General features: G+C 44.4%; 1 protein-coding gene across 2 annotated transcripts in view; it reads left to right on the forward strand.

Annotated features, from left to right (window-relative positions):
- Positions 1–18018: 18018 nt before the first annotated feature.
- The window catches only part of ENTPD3 (ectonucleoside triphosphate diphosphohydrolase 3), a 160436-nt gene continuing 158048 nt past the window's right edge, over positions 18019–20406 (forward strand). Inside the window, exon 1 of one of the 2 annotated variants that reach the window (XM_063922331.1) lies at positions 18019–18267. The gene's annotated coding sequence lies outside the window, so the exon portion shown is untranslated. The remainder of the gene's footprint in view (positions 18268–20406) is intronic. The other variant, XM_063922330.1, reaches the window with a different exon arrangement.

A 20406-nucleotide genomic window follows, 5' to 3' on the forward strand; every position in this document is an offset into this window, starting at 1 on the left:
CAGAGGTAGCTACAGCCGTGAACTACCGTACTGTGTCTGCTGCGACTGGATGATAAATAATGATATAAAAAATATATATATATCACTACTGCAGCCGGACAGGTATATATTATATAATGACGGACCTGCTGGACACTGTCTGTCAGCAGAATGAGTTTTTTATAGAATATAAAAAAAAACACCACACAAGTGAAGTCACACGACGAGTGTTTAACTTTTTCAGGCAATCACAATATAGTATACTATACTACTAACTATACTGGTGGTCAGTGTGGTCAGGTCACTGGTCAGTCACACTGGCAGTGGCACTCCTGCAGCAAAAGTGTGCACTGTTTAATTTTAATAATAATATGTACTCCTGGCTCCTGCTATAACCTATAACTGGCACTGCAGTGCTCCCCAGTCTCCCCCACAATTATAAGATGTGTGAGCTGAGCACAGTCAGATACGAGTGTTTAACTTTTTCAGGCAATCACAATATAGTATACTATACTACTAACTATACTGGTGGTCAGTGTGGTCAGGTCACTGGTCAGTCACACTGGCAGTGGCACTCCTGCAGCAAAAGTGTGCACTGTTTAATTTTAATAATAATATGTACTCCTGGCTCCTGCTATAACCTATAACTGGCACTGCAGTGCTCCCCAGTCTCCCCCACAATTATAAGATGTGTGAGCTGAGCACAGTCAGATATATACATAGATGATGCAGCACACTGGTCTGAGCAGTGCACACAGATATGGTATGTGACTGAGTCACTGTGTATCGTTTTTTTCAGGCAGAGAACGGATATATTAAATAAAACTGCACTGTCTGGTGGTCACTGTGGTCAGTCACTAGTAAACTCTGCACTCTCTACAGTTCTACAGTACTCCTAAGCTCCAGTAAATCAGGTCAATCTCTCTCTCTCTCTCTTCTAATCTAAATGGAGAGGACGCCAGCCATGTCCTCTCCCTATCAATCTCAATGCACGTGTGAAAATGGCGGCGACGCGCGGCTCCTTATATAGAATCCGAGTCTCGCGAGAATCCGACAGCGTCATGATGACGTTCGGCGCGCTCGGGTTAACCGAGCAAGGCGGGAAGATCCGAGTCGCTCGGACCCGTGAAAAAAAACATGAAGTTCGTGCGGGTTCGGATTCAGAGAAACCGAACCCGCTCATCTCTAGATTCCAAGGCTTTGCAATTGTCCTTTAACCAATCCAAAGGCATCAAACTAGTATAAACTTGCTGATCATCTTACATGATTGTTACTTGAATATATTTCAAATCAATATTAAACAGGAGTAAAACCAAAGAGCAGTCACTTAGATATGTACAATGAAATTTTCACATAAGAGAAAAGCATATGAATGTTTTGCAGATTTATCAGACAATGGGGGTAATTCCAAGTTGATCGCAGCAGGAATTTTTTTAGCAGTTGGGCAAAACAATGTGCACTGCAGGGGAGGCAGATATAACATGTGCAGAGAGAGTTAGATTTGGGTGGGTTATTTTATTTCTGTGTAAGGTAAAAAATGGCTGCTTTATTTTTACACTGCAAATTAGATTGCAGATTGAACACACCACACCCAAATCTAACTCTCTCTGCACATGTTATATCTGCCTCCCCTGCAGTGCACATGGGCCCTCATTCCGAGTTGTTCGCTCTGTAATTTTCTTCGCATCGCATCGATTTTCCGCTAATTGCGCATGCGCAATGTTCGCACTGCGGCTGTGCCAAGTAAATTTGCTATGCAGTTAGGTATTTTACTCACGGCATTACAAGGTTTTTTCTTCGTTCTGGTGATCGTAATATGTTTGACAGGAAGTGGGTGTTTCTGGGCGGAAACTGGCCGTTTTATGGGAGTGTGTGAAAAAACGCTGCCGTTTCTGGGAAAAACGCGGGAGTGGCTGGAGAAACGGGGGAGTGTCTGGGCGAACGCTGGGTGTGTTTGTGACGTCAAACCAGGAACGAAACTGACTGAACTGATCGCAGTGGCAGAGTAAGTCCCGAGCTACTCAGAAACTGCAAAGAAATTTCTATTCGCAATTTTGAGAATCTTTCGTTCGCAATTTTACTAAGCTAAGATTCACTCCCAGTATGCGGCGGCTTAGCATGTGCAATGCTGCTAAAAGCAGCTTGCGAGCGAACAACTCGGAATGAGGGCCATGGTTTTGCCCAACTTTTAAAAAAAATCCTGCTGCGATCAACTTGGAATAACCCCCAATATACACTGCTCAAAAAAATAAAGGGAACACTAAAATAACACATCCTAGATCTGAATGAATGAAAGATTCTCATTAAATACTTTGTTCTTTACATAGTTGAATGTGTTGACAACAAAATCACACAAAAATTATCAATGGAAATCAAATTTATTAACCCATGGAGGTCTGGATTTGGAGTCACCCTCAAAATTAAAGTGGAAAAACACACTACAGGCTGATCCAACTTTGATGTACTGTCCTTAAAACAAGTCAAAATGAGGCTCAATAGTGTGTGTGGCCTCCACGTGCCTGTATGACCTCCCTACAACTCACACAAGTGGCTCAGGTAGTGCAGCTCATCCAGGATGGCACATCAATGCGAGCTGTGGCAAGAAGGTTTGCTGTGTCTGTCAGCGTAGTGTCCAGAACATGGAGGCGCTACCAGGAGACAGGCCAGTACATCAGGAGACGTGGAGGAGGCCGTAGGAGGGCAACAACCCAGCAGCAGGACCGCTACCTCCGCCTTTGTGCAAGGAGGAACAGGAGGAGCACTGCCAGAGCCCTGCAAAATGACCTCCAGCAAGCCACAAATGTGCATGTGTCTACTCAAACGGTCAGAAACAGACTCCATGAGGGTGGTATGAGGGCCCGACGTCCAAAGGTGGGAGTTGTGCTTACAGCCCAACCCCGTGCAGGATGTTTGGCATTTGCCAGAGAACACCAAGATTGGCAAATTCGCCTCCATGTGCTCGCCAGAGGTAGCCTGACTGCCATTAGGTACCGAGATGAGATCCTCAGACCCTTTGTGAGACCATATGCTGGTGCGGTTGGCTCTGGGTTCCTCCTAATGCAAGACAATGCTAGACCTCATGTGGCTGGAGTGTGTCAGCAGTTCCTGCAAGATGAAGGAATTGATGCTATGGAGTGGCCCGCCCGTTCCCCGACCTGAATCCAATTGAGCACATCTGGGACATCATGTCTCGCTCCATCCACCAACGCCACGTTGCACCACAGACTGTCCAGGAGTTGGCGGATGCTATAGTCCAGGTCTGGGAGGAGATCCCTCAGGAGACCATCCGCCACCTCATCAGGAACATGCCCAGGCATTGTAGGGAGGTCATACAGGCACGTGGAGGCCACACACACTACTGAGCCTCATTTTGACTTGTTTTAAGGACATTACATCAAAGTTGGATCAGCCTGTAGTGTGTTTTTCCACTTCAATATTGAGGGTGACTCCAAATCCAGACCTCCATGGGTTAATAAATTTGATTTCCATTGATAATTTTTGTGTGATTTTGTTGTCAGCACATTCAACTATGTAAAGAACAAAGTATTTAATAAGAATATTTCATTAATTCAGATCTAGGATGTGTTATTTTAGTGTTTCCTTTATTTTTTTGAGCAGTGTATTTTGGAAGGCATTAGATGCACATATTTCAGTTCTCCCTCTAAATGTCCCTAGGATGTGCACATAAATAGCACAATGTACACATACAAATGGTTTTCATCTATTTGGTGTAGTTATTTTTATTAGAACAGCAGATGTGATAAGATTAATCTTCTGCCTCAATAAATATGCAACAATATACTATGGGGTAAATTTACTAAGGTCCCGATTTTGACCGAGATGCCGTTTTTTCATCAAAGTGTCATCTCGGTAATTTACTAAACTCAAATCACGGCAGTGATGAGGGCATTCGTAATATTTGGAAGTCCTAGGAAAAAAATCACGAATGAATACACCATCGGTCAAAACGCGGCTGTTTAAGTATGAATCTCGGTCATTTACTAAGAAGTGCAAAGCAAAAAAAAACAAAACACTGCCGTGAAAAATTACAACTCGTAAAAAAGTGCTTTTTTTATTCGTGATTGGATAGGCATGCACGGATCCATGAGATCCGTGCATGTATATCAGTGGGAAGGGGTGGGAAAGTGATTATTTTCTCAAAAAAAATTGCGTGGGGTCCCCCCTCCTAAGCATAACCAGCCTCGGGCTCTTTGAGCCGATCCTGGTTGCAGAAATATGGGGAAAAAAATGACAGGGGTTCCCCCATATTTAAGCAACCAGCATCGGGCTCTGCGCCTGGTCCTGGTTCCAAAAATACGGGGGACAAAAAGAGTAGGGGTCCCCCGTATTTTTAAAACCAGCACCGGGCTCCACTAGCTGGACAGATAATGCCACAGCCGGGGGTCACTTTTATATAGTGCCCTGCGGCCGTGGCATAAAAAATCCAACTACTCACCCCTGGCCGGGGTACCCTGGGGGAGTGGGGACCCCTTCAATCAAGGGCCCCCGCCCCCCAGCCACCCAAGGGCCAGGGGTGAAGCCCGAGGCTGTCCCCCCCCATCCAATGGGCTGCGGATGGGGGGGCTGATAGCCTTTTGTGATAATGAAAAGATATTGTTTTAAGTAGCAGTACTACAAGGCCCAGCAAGCCTCCCCCGCATGCTGGTACTTGGAGAACCACAAGTACCAGCATGCGGCGGAAAAACGGGCCCGCTGGTACCTGTAGTACTATTACTAAAAAAATACCCAAAAAAAGACAAGACACACACACCGTGAAAGTAAAGATTTATTACATACATGCACACAAACATACATACATACTTACCTTATGTTCACACGCAGGTCGGTCCTCTTCTCCAGTAGAATCCAAGGGGTACCTGTTGAATAAATTCTACTCACCAGATCCAGGGTCCCAGGGTCCGCGGGGCAACCATTTGTAATCCACGTACTTGAATAAAATAACAAAACGGATACCCGAGCCACGCACTGAAAGGGGCCCCATGTTTTCACATGGGACTCCTTTCCCCGAATGCCAGAAACCCACTCTGACTGATGTCTAAGTGGGTTTCTTCAGCCAATCAGGGAGCGCTACGTTGTAGCACCCTCCTGATCGGCTGTGTGCTCCTGTACTGTATGACAGGCGGCACGCGGCAGTGTTACAATGTAGCGCCTATGCGCTCCATTGTAACCAATGGTGGGAACTTTCTGCCCTGCGGTTGACCTAAAGTGACGTCACCGCTGAGCAGAAAGTTCCCACCATTGGTTACAATGGAGCGCATAGGCGCTACATTGTAACACTGCCGTGTGCCGCCTGTCACTCAGTACAGGAGCACACAGCCGATCAGGAGAGTGCTACAACGTGGCGCTCCCTGATTGGCTGAAGAAACCCACTTAGACAGAAGTCAGAGTGGGTTTCTGGCATTCGGGGAAAGGAGTCCCATGTGAAAACATGGGGCCCCTTTCAGTTCGTGGCTCGGGTATCCGTTTTGTTATTTTATTCAAGTACGTGGATTACAAATGGTTGCCCCGAGGACCCTGGGACCCTGGATCTGGTGAGTAGAATTTATTCAACAGGTACCCCTTGGATTCTACTGGAGAAGAGGACAGACCCTCGTGTGAACATAAGGTAAGTATGTATGTATGTTTGTGTGCATGTATGTAATAAATCTTTACTTTCACGGTGTGTGTGTCTTGTCTTTTTTTGGGTATTTTTTTAGTAGTAGTACTACAGGTACCAGCGGGCCCGTTTTTCCGTCGCATGCTGGTACTTGTGGTTCTCCAAGTACCAGCATGCGGGGGAGGCTTGCTGGGCCTTGTAGTACTGCTACTAAAAACAATATCTTTTCATTATCACAAAAGGCTATCAGCCTCCCCATCCGCAGCCCATTGGATGGGGGGGGGACAGCCTCGGGCTTCACCCCTGGCCCTTGGGTGGCTGGGGGGGGACCCCTTGATTTAAGGGGTCCCCACTCCCCCAGGGTACCCCGGCCAGGGGTGACTAGTTGGATTTTTGATGCCACGGCCGCAGGGCACTATATAAAAGTGACCCCCGGCTGTGGCATTATCTGTCCAGCTAGTGGAGCCCGGTGCTGGTTTTAAAAATACGGGGGACCCCTACTCTTTTTGTCCCCCGTATTTTTGGAACCAGGACCAGGCGCAGAGCCCGATGCTGGTTGCTTAAATAATATGGGGGAACCCATGTCATTTTTTTCCCCATATTTCTGCAACCAGGATCGGCTCAAAGAGCCCGAGGCTGGTTATGCTTAGGAGGGGGGACCCCACGCAATTTTTTTTTAAGTTTTACAGTGTTTATTTAAAAAAAATTAACCCCAGCACGGATCACACAGATCCGGCCGAGATTCATTGTGATAAAGTCGGCAGTGTTTTGCTAATCACTGCCTTAAAAAACGGGAAAAAAACACGAATGACATCAACATCGGAACAAATGAAAAATCCGAATACGACAGCTTAGTAAATTAGGCGTAATAAATTCAAAAAGTTGCAGTTTTACACTTTCGATGTCATTCGTGATTGAACTTTGACCTTTTTCCGAAAATTACGAATGTTAGTAAATTTACCCCTATGTATCTATAGTAGAGAGCAATTTCTATGTGGCTATTGCCTTCCAGAAAGCTTATTCATTGCCCATTGTTATAGTCCAGGTCTAGAGCCAGCATTCCTGTGCAGCTCTGTGACTGGCTTTTATTTTTTTTCTTGATGACTGGGCATAATGCACCATTATTTATTTATTAGTTAAAAGCTGTCAAAATGATGGACACCAGGGCTGGATTATAACAGGGGGGGGTGGGGGGTGTTGCTACTCACACAGGAGCTGACGGGTTTCTGGAAGTCCTGCTGCTGGGAGCAGGGGCTCTTTCATGCTGAGTGCGTGTGTAGCATTAGCCTTTTCTATATACATACCCTCCAATTGTACCTTTTTGGCTTGTGCAGTACCGTTTTTTATGGTCTGTACCGGCCAAAAGGGTCCTTGCACCGGTTTTCAGCGTCTCCCATTACTATGGAAGCCTATGGGAGCACCATTTAGCCACACCCCCTTTACCTGTGACCATGCCCCTTTCGATATTGAACCAATTTTCATCTGGGCAGTGTTGGAGGGTATGTATATATGTATATACTGTATATATATGCTGTATATCTGTAATGGGCAGGCTATAATGATGCTGAACTATATACACCAGTACTGGCACGTGTGAGCTCACCAGTCCCCGCACAGCTCCTGGCCAGTCTGGGGGTAAAGGACGCCAGTAGCCACCATCAGCTGGCTGGAGGGGTCTGGCCATGGCCTGTGCAGGGTGTGGGAGGGGCAAGCACAGGACCCCACCCCTCCACTGGCGCGCAGTATATATAAAGCAGCCGAACCAGTTATCTGCCTCCTACTCACCTGCATCATCTGCAGCTCCAGGTCACTGTACGGCTCACCCAACATAGGGTATCACCCCTTCCTGCCCGAATGATTACCTTTCTCCCCTCGCTGGTAAGTAGCCACTCTGCTACGAGCGCTGCGGGACCGTCTGGGGGTTCCTACATCCATTTACTGGTTACTGCTATAACTTGTTGCTAAGTCCCAGGATGGCAAGTAACGTGGGGTTGCAGCATAGTATAAGGAGGAGGGGATGCAAAGTATGCAGAATATGGTGGGAGCAGTATATGGAGGAGGGAGAAGCCACACAGGAATGCCCAATACATTTCTAATACACTTATTGGTGTGTATTAACAAAAAAGGATAAATTTGGTGCTTCAAAACGGAGAGCAGCAAAGACCTCTATGCCCACCTGTAGGGCAAAACAATAGTTCTAGAGAGTACGGAGGTGTGGTTTTTGCGCAATCTCCTGTTGGGATGGAATACAGTCACAGTTCTATGTAATTGTTCCCCCTTATTATGGTAGGATGAATTATAATAAATTCACAGTATGTAATTCCAATAACGATGCCCAAAAAAACGTGATTCCCTTATTCTCTCAGGTCCATTTGAGTTCTAGGTTCTCCAAATTCTCCTTTCACTTTTGGTTCGGAAAATTGGTAATTCTTCCTCTCCAGTATATGTAAAGAAGAAACAGGAGAAACCGCAATAGTGTAACTCAATTTTAATAAGAACAAAGGGTAATAAAACATATGGCTGGCATCGTACCTCAGTTTGCGGTGTATAATACACACCAAGTCTCGTTTGTTATATATTTGTGGTACCTCCCTGGAATCGGGATCCGTCGTCAGAGTCCAAAAAACTGATGAACCTCATAGTGGGGGAAAGAAAGAAGGACCCAGAAAGGGGTCAGGCAGCCTGAGGCAGGAGATGAGCTGCTCTGCAATGTGCCTCAGTATCACTGCTCTGCTGCTGACAATGGCACCTGGGGAGAGCTCCACTTCACAGCTCTTCCACACTATACTGATTATTGGTGTGTATGTCTGACTCTGTACAAACACCATTGCACTGCATGCATGCTCGTTGCAATTCAGACTCAAGAACAGATGAAAGACATTGCACAAGAAAAAAAATAAAACACATTGGCACCCACAGGAAACAATAAAACAAATTGGGAAAATGAATACATGTATAATATAGCTTTTGGTATTACAATTTGTTTAAAATTTCCACTGCTGTTTGAAAGGCCCAGTGAGACCAAGAGGTTTTATCATTTTTGGCTGTAACATCTACAGTGCAGTGCAAAAGTTATAGGCAGGTGTAGAAAAAAATGCTGCAAAATAAGAATGCTTTCAAAAATAGAAGTGTTTATTTTTATCAATTAACAAAATGCAAAGTGAATGAACAAAAGCAAAATCTAAATCAAATGAATATTTGGTGTGCCCACCCTTTGCCTTCAAAACACTTGCACAGTTTTTGAAGAAACTCAGTAGGGAGTTTGTTCCAAACATCTTAGAGAACTACCCACAGATTTTCTGTGGATGTAGGCTTGCACAAATCCTTCTGTCTCTTCATATAATCCCAGAAAAACTCGATGATGTTGAGATCAGGGGTCTGTAGGAGCCATATCATCCCTTCCAGGACTCCTTGCTCTTCATTATGCTGAAGATAGTTCTTATACCCCTTTCACATCTCCAATGCCGGATTCCACCCGGGAATTGGAAATGGGTCCTTTCCGGTTGGGATCCGGAATTGGAGACTCTCCTACCCCTTTTGGCTGGCTGTCCGACATGGCAATATGCCGAAAAGGTTGCCATAGTGGCGGAGGAGTGGAGCCGGGGGTGGCACTGGGAGATGAGCTTATCTCCACGCCGCCTCTCCCTATCTTGTAAACGGGTCCCGGGTCGCCTCAACCCGAGAATCCGTTTACGCAGCCACTGACCCAGTATTCAACCTGGGAATAATACTGCTTATAACCCGGGTTGAATTAGCGGGTCAGGCAACCCGGGAATTTGGACTTGGCAATTTCACACTGCACGCTGACCTGTGTCGACCCGGCAATATGCCGGGTTGATACCGGGTTATTTGTGCGATGTGAAAGGGGTATTAATGACATTGGCTGTATCTTTGGGGTTGGTGTCCTGCTTCAGAATAAATTTGGAGCCAATCAGACGCCTCCCTGATGGTATTGCATGATGGATAAGTACCTGCCTGTATTTCTCAGCATTGAAGCACAAAGAAATGGGCAACGTTAGTGACTGTAGACGCAGTGGTTGGCCAAGGAAACTTAGTGCATCAGATGAAAGACACATTATGCCTACTTCTCTTCAAAATTAGAAGATGTCCAGCAGCTCAGAACTGGAAGAAAGTAGTGGGAACCAGGTTCAACCATCCACTGTTCGGAGAAGTCTGGTCAGAAGTGGTCTTCATGGAAGATTTGCGGCCAAGTGTCTAAATTATGCTTGAAAACATAGGAACAGGGGTGCAGAAATATATATAGATGTTTACAGTTAACATAGCCTCCCTGCATGTTAAACAGCCCTTCTAGTCATGCCATGCCGTGGTGTGACTCAGTAGCAGCGAGCATATTTACGTGCAACTTTTTCCATTAAAATGTACCTTATTAGTAAAACGATGCAAACAGGACATACAAGCAGCTTATGCTGATAAAAATAATATGCAGCATGCTTATATTCTGTGTGCGAACGCGGCTTTCCCTAGTGCCTAACCCTAATACATACCTTGGGTATCTGCCGGCATTGTGAGTGTCTGGATTCAGACCATCCAGATCTTGACTACATGCCGTCACAAGAATGTTTGCTCGGGACCTCATGTTGCTTTAAGTTGGTAGCATAATAGTCACTCATAATGTCCAGTAATCCTCTGCATCCTCATATGCTGGGTCTAGCTAAAATACAGACTTTAACTCTAGGGAAATATTGCAGATCGTATGAATCGTGAGACCCAGTTCTGTATTTTACTCATGAATTTCCCTGGGATACACATTGGAATGATTACAAATAAGTTATGGCTCCTTAAATTGCATTCTGTCAGAGCGCCCAGGGGACCCGAGCCACAGACCACATAACTTACCAGTCCGGCTGGCATCAGGTCTTCTCCGCAGACTGCTGGGGTTCCACCACCCGCTGTCTGCAGCTGCCACTGCTTCTCCTGTGTTCTCCCGCCGATGCCTGCAGATGGCTCCTGCTTCTTCTCCACAGTAGTTTCTGCCAGTTCTGGACTATAGATGCAGCCAGCATTGCCTGAGTGAGCTGACTGCTGCACCAACAATACGGACTTGCCTGGCTCCCTGTTGGCCAAATTCACAGCCAGCAGTCTCTATAAAGGGACTTCATGAAGCGCTGGCTGGTTGCCAGTGCAATGTCTCTCACAGCCTACAATGCAAGCTGACTGTCTGTGCTTCCTCTTCTACTGCAGTATCTTGTTCCTTTATTCTGTCTCGTACCACTGGTTCCAGCTCAGTGTCCAACACCATCATTACCAGCCCAGTGTTTAGTTCAAATACCATTGGTTCCAGCCCAGTGTCCAACACAACCGGTACCAGTCAAGTGTTCAGTTTAAGTATTACTGGTCCCAGTTCAGTGTCCAGCGCCACAGTGTTCAATACAAGTAAGTTCCAGTCCAGAGTCCAGCACTACTGGTACCAGCTCAGTGTTCAGTTCAAGTACCACTGGTTCCAGCACAGTGTTTGGCGCCATCAGTACCAGTTCGGTGTTCAGTGTTCCTGATTCCAAAGTCACCAGTCCCAGTCTGGTGTTCATTACTTTCGGATCTTGCCTTAGTATCTAGGCAATGTGGCGCGCATCTAATCGTTCCCAAATGAAAAACCTCTAACCCTCTCAAGCTTTGTACTTTAAGTGACAGAATAAAGTCTTTTCACACAATGGAGTACATGAAAATTATATTGTGAGATATCAAAAAAATCACTTACTTGCAATTGGAATCTACCTTTGTACTTCTCAAAACACCTTCTCCACTGTAAAGTATCTTTGTTTGATGAAATTGCTGTGGGAGCGATGAAAGGCTTAAGATATGACTCCTCTTAAAAAAAAATTTTCACCTCTGATATACTGGATGCAAAGCCATTTACAGCGCACTCTATTGAGACGCTGTATGTGTGACATCTGTGGGATTAATGCTGAAACTGTCACTGTTTTCTACTGATTCCTTACCAAGCATTTCCATGGTTTTGGACATAGGGGCCAATTCAGTAAGGTTAGCAAATTCTACTAATCAGCAGAATTTGCTAACCATTAGCACGCATGCTGGGGGCCGCCCAGCGCTGGGCAAGGCTGCACAGCATGCTGACCGGCGCCTACCCCCCTGCTTCAAGCAGAAATTGCAAACAGCACGCAATTTCTGCTTGTTAGCAGAAATTAAGGATGACTCCTGCCGGCGCAGTTTAGCTGCGGCCGCAGGAGTCCCAGCGCCATTTTTGTTGTCGCAGCGGCTGCGTGTGACGTCACGCAGCTGCTGTGGCCGCACCCCCGACACGCCCCCATTCACGCGTACCAGCCAACCATTTGGGCTGGTACACCCCCGCAATGCTCCGTTTGCACCCAGAAAATGGAGCGTTGCCGCCCCCCTCCCGCCCCGCGACCGTCTCTGCCTGATTGACAGGCAGAGGCGATCGTAATTTCTGCGGCCCCTCGCAGAAATTGCGGGCGCATGCGCAGTAGGGCCTGCTGTGCAGGCGCCCGCGGCCACTCAGCAAAAATTCCGTACGAATCGCTACTTGCAATTCATACTGAATTTGCCTCGTAGAACACCTTTGGAGCAAGATCTCTGCTGGATAACATATCTTTGTTGTGGGGACCTTTGTACCGGCATGCACAAGTCCCCAGACAGATCCTTGCGTGTGCTGAAGACATGTGAGCAGGGCCGGTGCAAGGTCTCACTGCACCCTAGGCAAAGCTTCTGCCTAGCACCCCCTAACCTGCAAACCCCACCACCACCTCTCGCAGGAGAGATGCAGGAAGCCACTAGGTGGGCTGGGGTGAATTGCATCATTATACATATACAGAGAAAAGGGACAACACCCAAGGACTTTTAAATAGATAAATATATTGTTAATGGTCACAAAATGTTGTGACTTTGTTCACAATATACTTTCACTGTAAAAGCCCTTGAGTGCCGTCTATTCTTTATATACTGTATAATACTGTATATGGGGTGTGGTAGGGATATTTATTTGGGGTTGGGTATGGGAAGCCACTGGTCAGAATACAGACAGCAGCATCCCGACCACCCTAACAGAGACATTCTGAATGAAATGAATTAACCTAACTCCTTATCCTAACCCTCCCCGCAGCCTAACCCTAACCCTCCCTGGCATACAGACATTCAGGATCTTGGCTGTTGGGATTCTGGCATCAAATATTTGTATGTTCCTCATTGTGTTCCATGCCTTTACCTGAAAGTTCATTACTCACCCGCATACAGGGACATCCATCATTTTGCTAGATGAATTCTGTGGTGCCCTCCAGTGGCCGGCGCCCCTAGGCAGCCGCCTAAAGCTGCCTAATGGTAGAGCCGGCCCTGCCTGTGAGGCTGTCACACAATATCTTACCTTATTGCCACAGAATCAGTATCCCTTCTTATTTAGACCATTCTGTTTGATCATAATTCTGGAAGAACAACTGAAATCAGATTAATTTCAGCATTATTGGTTATTCTGGTTAACTGACCCTATGCAAGAACACATTCTTGTGCACATAGCATAATACACTTGGATTTGTGTATTGTTTAAAGTAGTATCTGGTCTTTATTATCAGGCTACCAAGTTTACAGTCCCATGAATATTGCATGCAGGGGGCTATTCAGAGGTGGACGCAAACATCCAAATATCACAAACGGGCGATTTTTTCCCCGGACGTCTGCACATGCTCCGCGTGCACGAGTTATCATGATGTGATCGCATTCCGGAAGGATGTGAATCGCATCATAGCCTCTGTAGGCAGGTGTCAACCTCTGTTTGAGGTTTTTGCAATGCAATCACAATTGACGTACGATGGCAATCGGTGGGCAGTGCCGCACATGCTGGGCGCCCTTGCCCTGTGCTGGGCGGCCTCCAGCATGCGATTTTAGTGGTTGTAGTTTTTGCTATTTTACCAAAAAATGGCGACCTACTCTGAATAACCCCCACAATGCGGACTAATTATTGTTTTTTATTTACTTTTTAAGTGTTATTTTCTAAAATGTTTTAAATATTTGTATGTAGAATAAAATTGTATTATAGGATTGCAACCAAAAGAGTCGATCACATTTTTATCAGCTTCTCTCTATGCACTGTTAAGGTGTGTACACACGGTGAGATCCTTGCTATGGACGATTTTGACTATGCTATTTCCCTTGAACTCCCCAGAGCCCAGCACCACTGATTTTGACTCACTTTTCTTGAGATATGGACTATGTGTGCTTACGATTTTGGCTTATGTGAGATTTTGGCTTATGTGAGATGTAATTGACATGTGAGAGGAACATAGATAGTACACCGATCTAGCAAGGATTGACTTGCCTGCACAGTCTGTCTTTTCTTGCGATGCCGACCTGGCGGGACCGCGCATCGGGATCGCAAGGTGACTTTTACCTTGCGATCTGCACTAACTTTTCTTGAGATTTTGACTATATAGTCAAAATCGAAAGAAAATATCTCACCGTGTGTACACACCTTTAGTTTGTATTGTATTGATAATACTTTCAACCTATATAGTGTTACTCATCCTCCTATTTATTTATAAGAATTTATTATACTACCTCTTTCACCATTGAAGAATACCGATTTGCCATGCTATCCTTTTCCCAATTAACCCTTTCCTTCTCTCCCTATTTCCTTCCTCTTTTTTTCCTGTAGCCATATTTATATGGGTATGGGTTGTTGGGTCGACATAACTTAGGTTGACAGCCATTAGGTCGACCACTATTGGTCGACATGCATTAGGTCGACAGGGTCACTAGGTCGACATGGTCATTAGGTCGACATGTACTAGGTTAACAGGTCAAAATGTCGACATGAGTTTTTTTTACTTTTTTTGGTGTCGTTTTCTTCGTAAAGTGACGGGGAACCCCAATTAGTACAACGTGTCCCCTCGCATGGCTCGCTTCACTCGCCATGCTTTGGGCAAGGTGCCTCGCTCCGCTACCGCTGCGCGCGACATAGGTTACTATTCCCAAGTCCACGTGGATCGTAAGGTATGAAAAAGTCCAAATATTAATTTTTTTTTTTACAAAAAACTCCTGTCGACCTTTTGAACTGTTGACCTAGTACATGTCGACCTAATGACCATGGCCACCTAGTGACCCTGTCGACCTAATGCATGTTGGCCAATAGTGGTAGATCGAATGACTGTCGACCTAAGTGGTGTCGACCTAATGACCGTATCCCATTTAAAAATGATCTCACCAAGAAAAAAAACAGAAAGTGAGCAAAGGGAGACTACTAAAGGCAAATAATGTCTCCCAAGAAATGAGATTTGGTCTTAGCTGATGTAAAAATCAAGTAACTATGCAGAGTGGAAATGTCTGTTAACGCTCCTAAAAGACCATGTGAATTATACAATACTTTAAGGCTAACTTTCCACACTCCTCCTTAACTATTTTGGTTTAAATCTGCAAAATCCCTTTCCTGTGTTTATAAAGTATTTTAAAGCTTCCTTCTTTCCCATACCACAGAGAAGCATCTATTGAGGCTGGAACAATTCCTCACAGAGAGCATAGTTATTAAACCTCCAGACCTATTGTGCTGTCACTGATATCTAATTTGACAATCATGTCCCATTGGTCACTACATAAATATATATCATGCTTTCAAGGTTATTCTGCACAGTTTTACTTAAGTCTATCAATGACGTCAACAGTAAATTGAGAATATAAAGAATAGCTAAAGATAGAAGAGCATACTCCAGGGCCATTAGTGGATGGATTTTAGACACCATGCTAAAAACCAGTTACTACATAACTGGATCTTCATTTTACTGGAAACCAAAAAGGAAGTCTTTGATTTCAATTTCAAACGGTTTGGGTCCAAAATACTGGCAGATGGGATATCCCGACAGTCAGAATCCCAACACATCCCAGTAACTATTTTTAGGCTACCCCTAATCCCTACCCTAACCCACCCCTTCTGCAGCCTAACCTTAACCTCCCCCTCCTACAACCTAACCCTAACCATCCCCTCCCGCAGACTAACCCTAACCTCCTCGCTCCCCCCCCCCCCGCAGCCTAAACCTTACCTCCCACATCCCCACAGCCTAACCCGGTGCTTACCTCTGGGATATGTCGGTATTCTGGCCACCGGGATCCTGTTGCCATCTCACAGAAACCATATTCAGTACATCTAATTTTTATTGTGCAATCATTTGAAAAATAATCAAATATAGGAATTTGGAAAATTCCTGCTTATCTCTCTGTTTGGCTTCTGACATTGCTAGGGGCCCCCTTCTCCCCTTAGTAGGAGGAGTGTGTGTGCGTTTGTTTGTGTTTATACAGATGGAGCCGCGCTCATTCGTTCCCGGTACATATAGTCACAGATGGAGCCACGATTAGTGTGGCTCCATGTGTGAGTCTCTATATAGTAGTTGCCCTGATTCTGAGCCGAAAACTGTATCAATGTTGTATGTAGTTGAGTGATTTTCTCGTGCTGCGTACGTGTTTAAGTCACACCACGCATGCGTCCCACACTCTGTTGAGAAAGTTTGGGGCGTAGTTTCATGAAAGGTTGTGGCAGAGTTTCGCGAAATGATGCGGTTCCATCGTGACGTAACAACGGAACCTCATCGTTTCGTGAAACTCCACCCCCGAGAGGAGTATTATGGGTGGGAGGAGGGGGAGCAGGATAGCAGCACTGGCGCCAACAACATTATACCCCTGGCAATGAGCATTACACATCCCTGGCAACGAGCATGACTCCCAAATCATGAAACCCCTGGCAATGAGCATTACACAAAGAACATAAAAACCCCTGGCAATGAGCATTACACACTCCTGGCAACAAGTATGACACCCAAAGCATAAAACCCCTTGGCTATGAGCATTACACAATCAGTATCACACCCAGAGCATGAAACCCCTGGAAACGAGTATGGAACCCAGAGCATAAAACCCATGGCAAGGGGCTTTACTGTGGGGCTTAATATGGTGGAATTTTTTTATTTCGCCCAAGGTCTATTGGTGCAGGCTCAAAAACTGCGGGTAGTTTTTTCCTGACTGGAGGCCGTTCTCAGACGGAAATTCTGCACTGACCATAGGGCTGTTGTAACTTTCCATGACGTGATTGACTTGCATCTAAAGATGTACAGTCTCTGAAGTGGGTGTTTCAGTCTTTGCACACTGAAACACGTGAGTACACCAAGCAAAGGGCTCTAATCCCTTATGAGTTTATGTGATTCTATTGATGCAGCCACTGCTGTGATGGTGGTTTGAAGGTTTCCCTAGCATACTGTGGGCAGAGAAGGGCCAGTCTTGTAATCTGTATAATGGAATGAGTGTTTAGTTGAAGCATACTGTACAGACTCCACTACCGACAATGGGTTCAATTTACTAAACTTCTAAAAATGAAAAGTGGTAATGTTGCCCATAGCAACCAATAGAGTTCATCATTTTCTAGGATGCAATAGAGAATCTATTGGTTGCTATGACAGAATCTGATTGGTTGCTATGGGCAACATCACCACTTTTCATTTTTAGAAACTTTAGTAAATTGACCCCAATATTGGGTTTTATTTTTTGGGTTGTGCAGAAAATTTCCTGTTACACTGATACCCCTTTCACACCGCAGCTTATACCCGGTATTTTGCCGTTTTAACTGGCTTCCTAAACGGGTCAAGCTGCGATGTGAAAGGGTCCCCTTCAATTTACCGTTTTCAAAATACCTGTATTTTGAAACGGTAAAAAAGAAGGGTCCTACCCGTTTCAGTCCCATTTCACTGTGCAGTGTGAAAGGGTCTGAAACGGTATTTGCAAGCCCCAGCAGGTCATAGGCTGTCTCCATGTGTGATGTCAGCAGCCACAACCAGGAAACAGCTTGGAAAACACAGGAGACACATGTGAGAGTGGCTTTATAAACGTTTAGACTGCAAAGCCATTATAAAATGTCTAATTGGAGTGATGAAGAGGTGAGGGAGCTGCTTTAGGATCAGAGGGGATGAGGAAATCTGCTACCAAATTACTGGGACAGTCAAGGATACCCTCATATATAAAAACATAGCAAAAATGCTTCAAGCTGCTGGGTTCCATCGTACGACTATCCAAATTATTAATAATGCATTAATTAATAATTATTAATAATGTGTGGGCCAGAAAAGTCCATTTATAATGACAACCACTGTTTTCTATGGGTGAAACGGGTTCAGTGTGAAAGGTACCAAAACGGTAATGAAATGGTAATTTACTGGTTACAACATGAGATGTGAAAGGGGTTTAACTGCTCAGACCCGTTTTAAGAACCGTTTCAAATACCATTTCAAAAGCAGGTTTTGCGATGTGAAAGCAGCATGACTAACATTATGTAAAATGCATCCCTCCCAACACTTGGGTCAGTAAACATAGAGCACAACGTGACCTTACTACCTCAGTAGTGACAATACATGCTGCATTGCTGAGGAATGTGAGCCAGGATTTATGTGTGTTACCTGCTGGGAAAGCAACCTGCTGCTGTGACCAAATCTCCCCCTGCCCTTTGCCTGCTCTTATTAATGTGTTGGATACTCCCCTGCTGGGGGTGTGGCTAGCAGCTCTGTGTGTGACTATGTAACACAATGCATATCACACACATACACAGTGCATCCTGCCTCATTCCCTGTGTACCCCGGGACTGTGCATCATTTATATCTGTGCTCTGTCTGTGACACTCTGAGCTGCGGTTTCTCGTCATTGGGCTGCAGGGAACGGTAAGCACCAGATAAGTAAATATTTGTTTGTGTGTGTGCAGGCTGGTCCCCTGGACTGCTTAATGTATGGCATGTGCCAACTTGGAATTCATTTCATCCAGCCTATGGAAGCTGCGAGTGTGCTGAGTAAGTGGTCTTATATTGGTGTTTATTATGTCCTTTAGCTGATAATAACATCAGTGTTTGTTATGTTCATTATGTTATAATAACAATATTGTTTGGTATGTCATTTAGCTGATAATAATAACATTAGTGTCTGTTATGTCCATTAGCAGATAACATCTTGGTGTATGCAGAGCAGACAGGGATTGTAAAGGTGTCATTATGGTTTACTCTAATTGACTATTCCATTTTTCTACTTTGGATTTTTAATGTATTATCTGGCATCATATTATATATTCTTCACAGAAATAGCTGTAAATGATAAGTATAGTATGGATTCTGTATAGGAACTGATGCATACTGTGTAGTAGAACCCACTTTATTATACTGCAGGTTCTATTAGCTAAACATTATATTGCAGGTTCTATTAGCTAAATATTCTTATTATACTGCAGGTACTATTAGCTAAACATTCATCTCCTAAACTGGATGGTAAATATTACTGGTCATTAGGTAACAGGACATACAACCTACCTCTCTACATTAAGTAACATTTTAGCTGTGCTTTTATGCAGAGTGTTTATTGTAACAATGTGTCTGTTGCGCTCCTATTTATATCCCACATACCGGGAAAAGACTATTATTTGTTTGATCAAGCAGTTGGAACATGCAAATGGATTTACAGCCTCTTGTGCAAGTGCTGGAATTCAGGGACTCTGTAAGAGGCTACCTCAGTGACCCAGATGTTGTATTGTGCAGCAAAGGGTCTGCATGCCAGTGTTTCAAGGAGACAATGTTCCTCTATTTTCCAAGTATTCTTCAAGTGGGGCATATAAAAATAGTTGAAAAAGAAAAAACTAGTCACAATTTTTCTATTTCTGTTTATATTATTAGGACATGTGAACTTGATTATTAAAAGAAAAGGCTGCTTGCTGAGTACAAGGCAGGCAGACAAACATGCTCAGATAAATTGTGTTCAGGCATTATGTTTCTCATGAGATAAGCCTCTACATCTTTTGCTAGACTCCTGGCTAGCGATCCATAACATATAGCAAGGGTAAAAAAAAAAAAAAAAAAAAAAACAGGTAGGAACAAGCAGTACACCTATTAAGGTTTACTCTATTTAAGATGCCTGTTCCACAAGCCAGATTGTTTGTCTAATGGCATATGCTTCAACAACACATACTGTACATGGTATTGTTTCATGATGGCTAGTGCCATAATAGTGCCAAATAAAAACACTTTTCGGCTGTATTACAACATAGTTTTGGGAAAAGCAATGGTGAATATTTATGCTATTTGTTGTCATTTTGTCTCAAATTAAATGTAGAGAAATGTAATGTGTTGAACAGATTGATTTACAGTCAATAAAATTAATATTCATAACAAAGATTTCCTCTCAAAGCAATGGTATTCAAACAAGTATTATGTGACATCTACAGTAAATGTGTTGGACTAGCCTGCTGGGCTACTTTGGGGTCTTTGCAAGATGGTACATGTTGGATATTTTGTATGAGGTGCGTTGATGAAGTGCGTGGTAAAACAGCATAGGGAGGCAATCACGTTGCCCAGCAGACCATCTGCTTGCGTTATGTCATCATGGGGTAGCAGGAAGCATGTAGCACACACTTATTGGGTTGTTTGCTCTGAGCATATTGGCTGGTCCCACATTTTCATGTTATATATAATTACTTTACTGTTATTTAAGTAAACATACTAAGATATATCTTTGTATGTCAAATTTGTAAATTATGAAAATTATTTTACCCCTGGAATTTTAGGGGCAAAATCAATCCTGTTAGAGAAGTGTAAACGTCTTGTGCGTCTCATGGCTCAAAAGGATGCTTTGCAAACACATTTGCAGCCAAAGCGTCCCCTAATTCAGAAAGTGTCAGCAGCCAGACCTTATATGAAACATGAGAGGAATGATAGAAGGATGCAGAATTACAAAAGGTACTGCTGCCTCGACACCTAGAAATCATTGGTGACAGTAGGTCACATAGCAGCATAGCACCCATCTACTCATTCCATTTACTC

The sequence above is a fragment of the Pseudophryne corroboree genome, chromosome 5 (genome assembly GCF_028390025.1).
Source record: "Pseudophryne corroboree isolate aPseCor3 chromosome 5, aPseCor3.hap2, whole genome shotgun sequence".
Lineage (NCBI taxonomy): Eukaryota > Metazoa > Chordata > Amphibia > Anura > Myobatrachidae > Pseudophryne > Pseudophryne corroboree.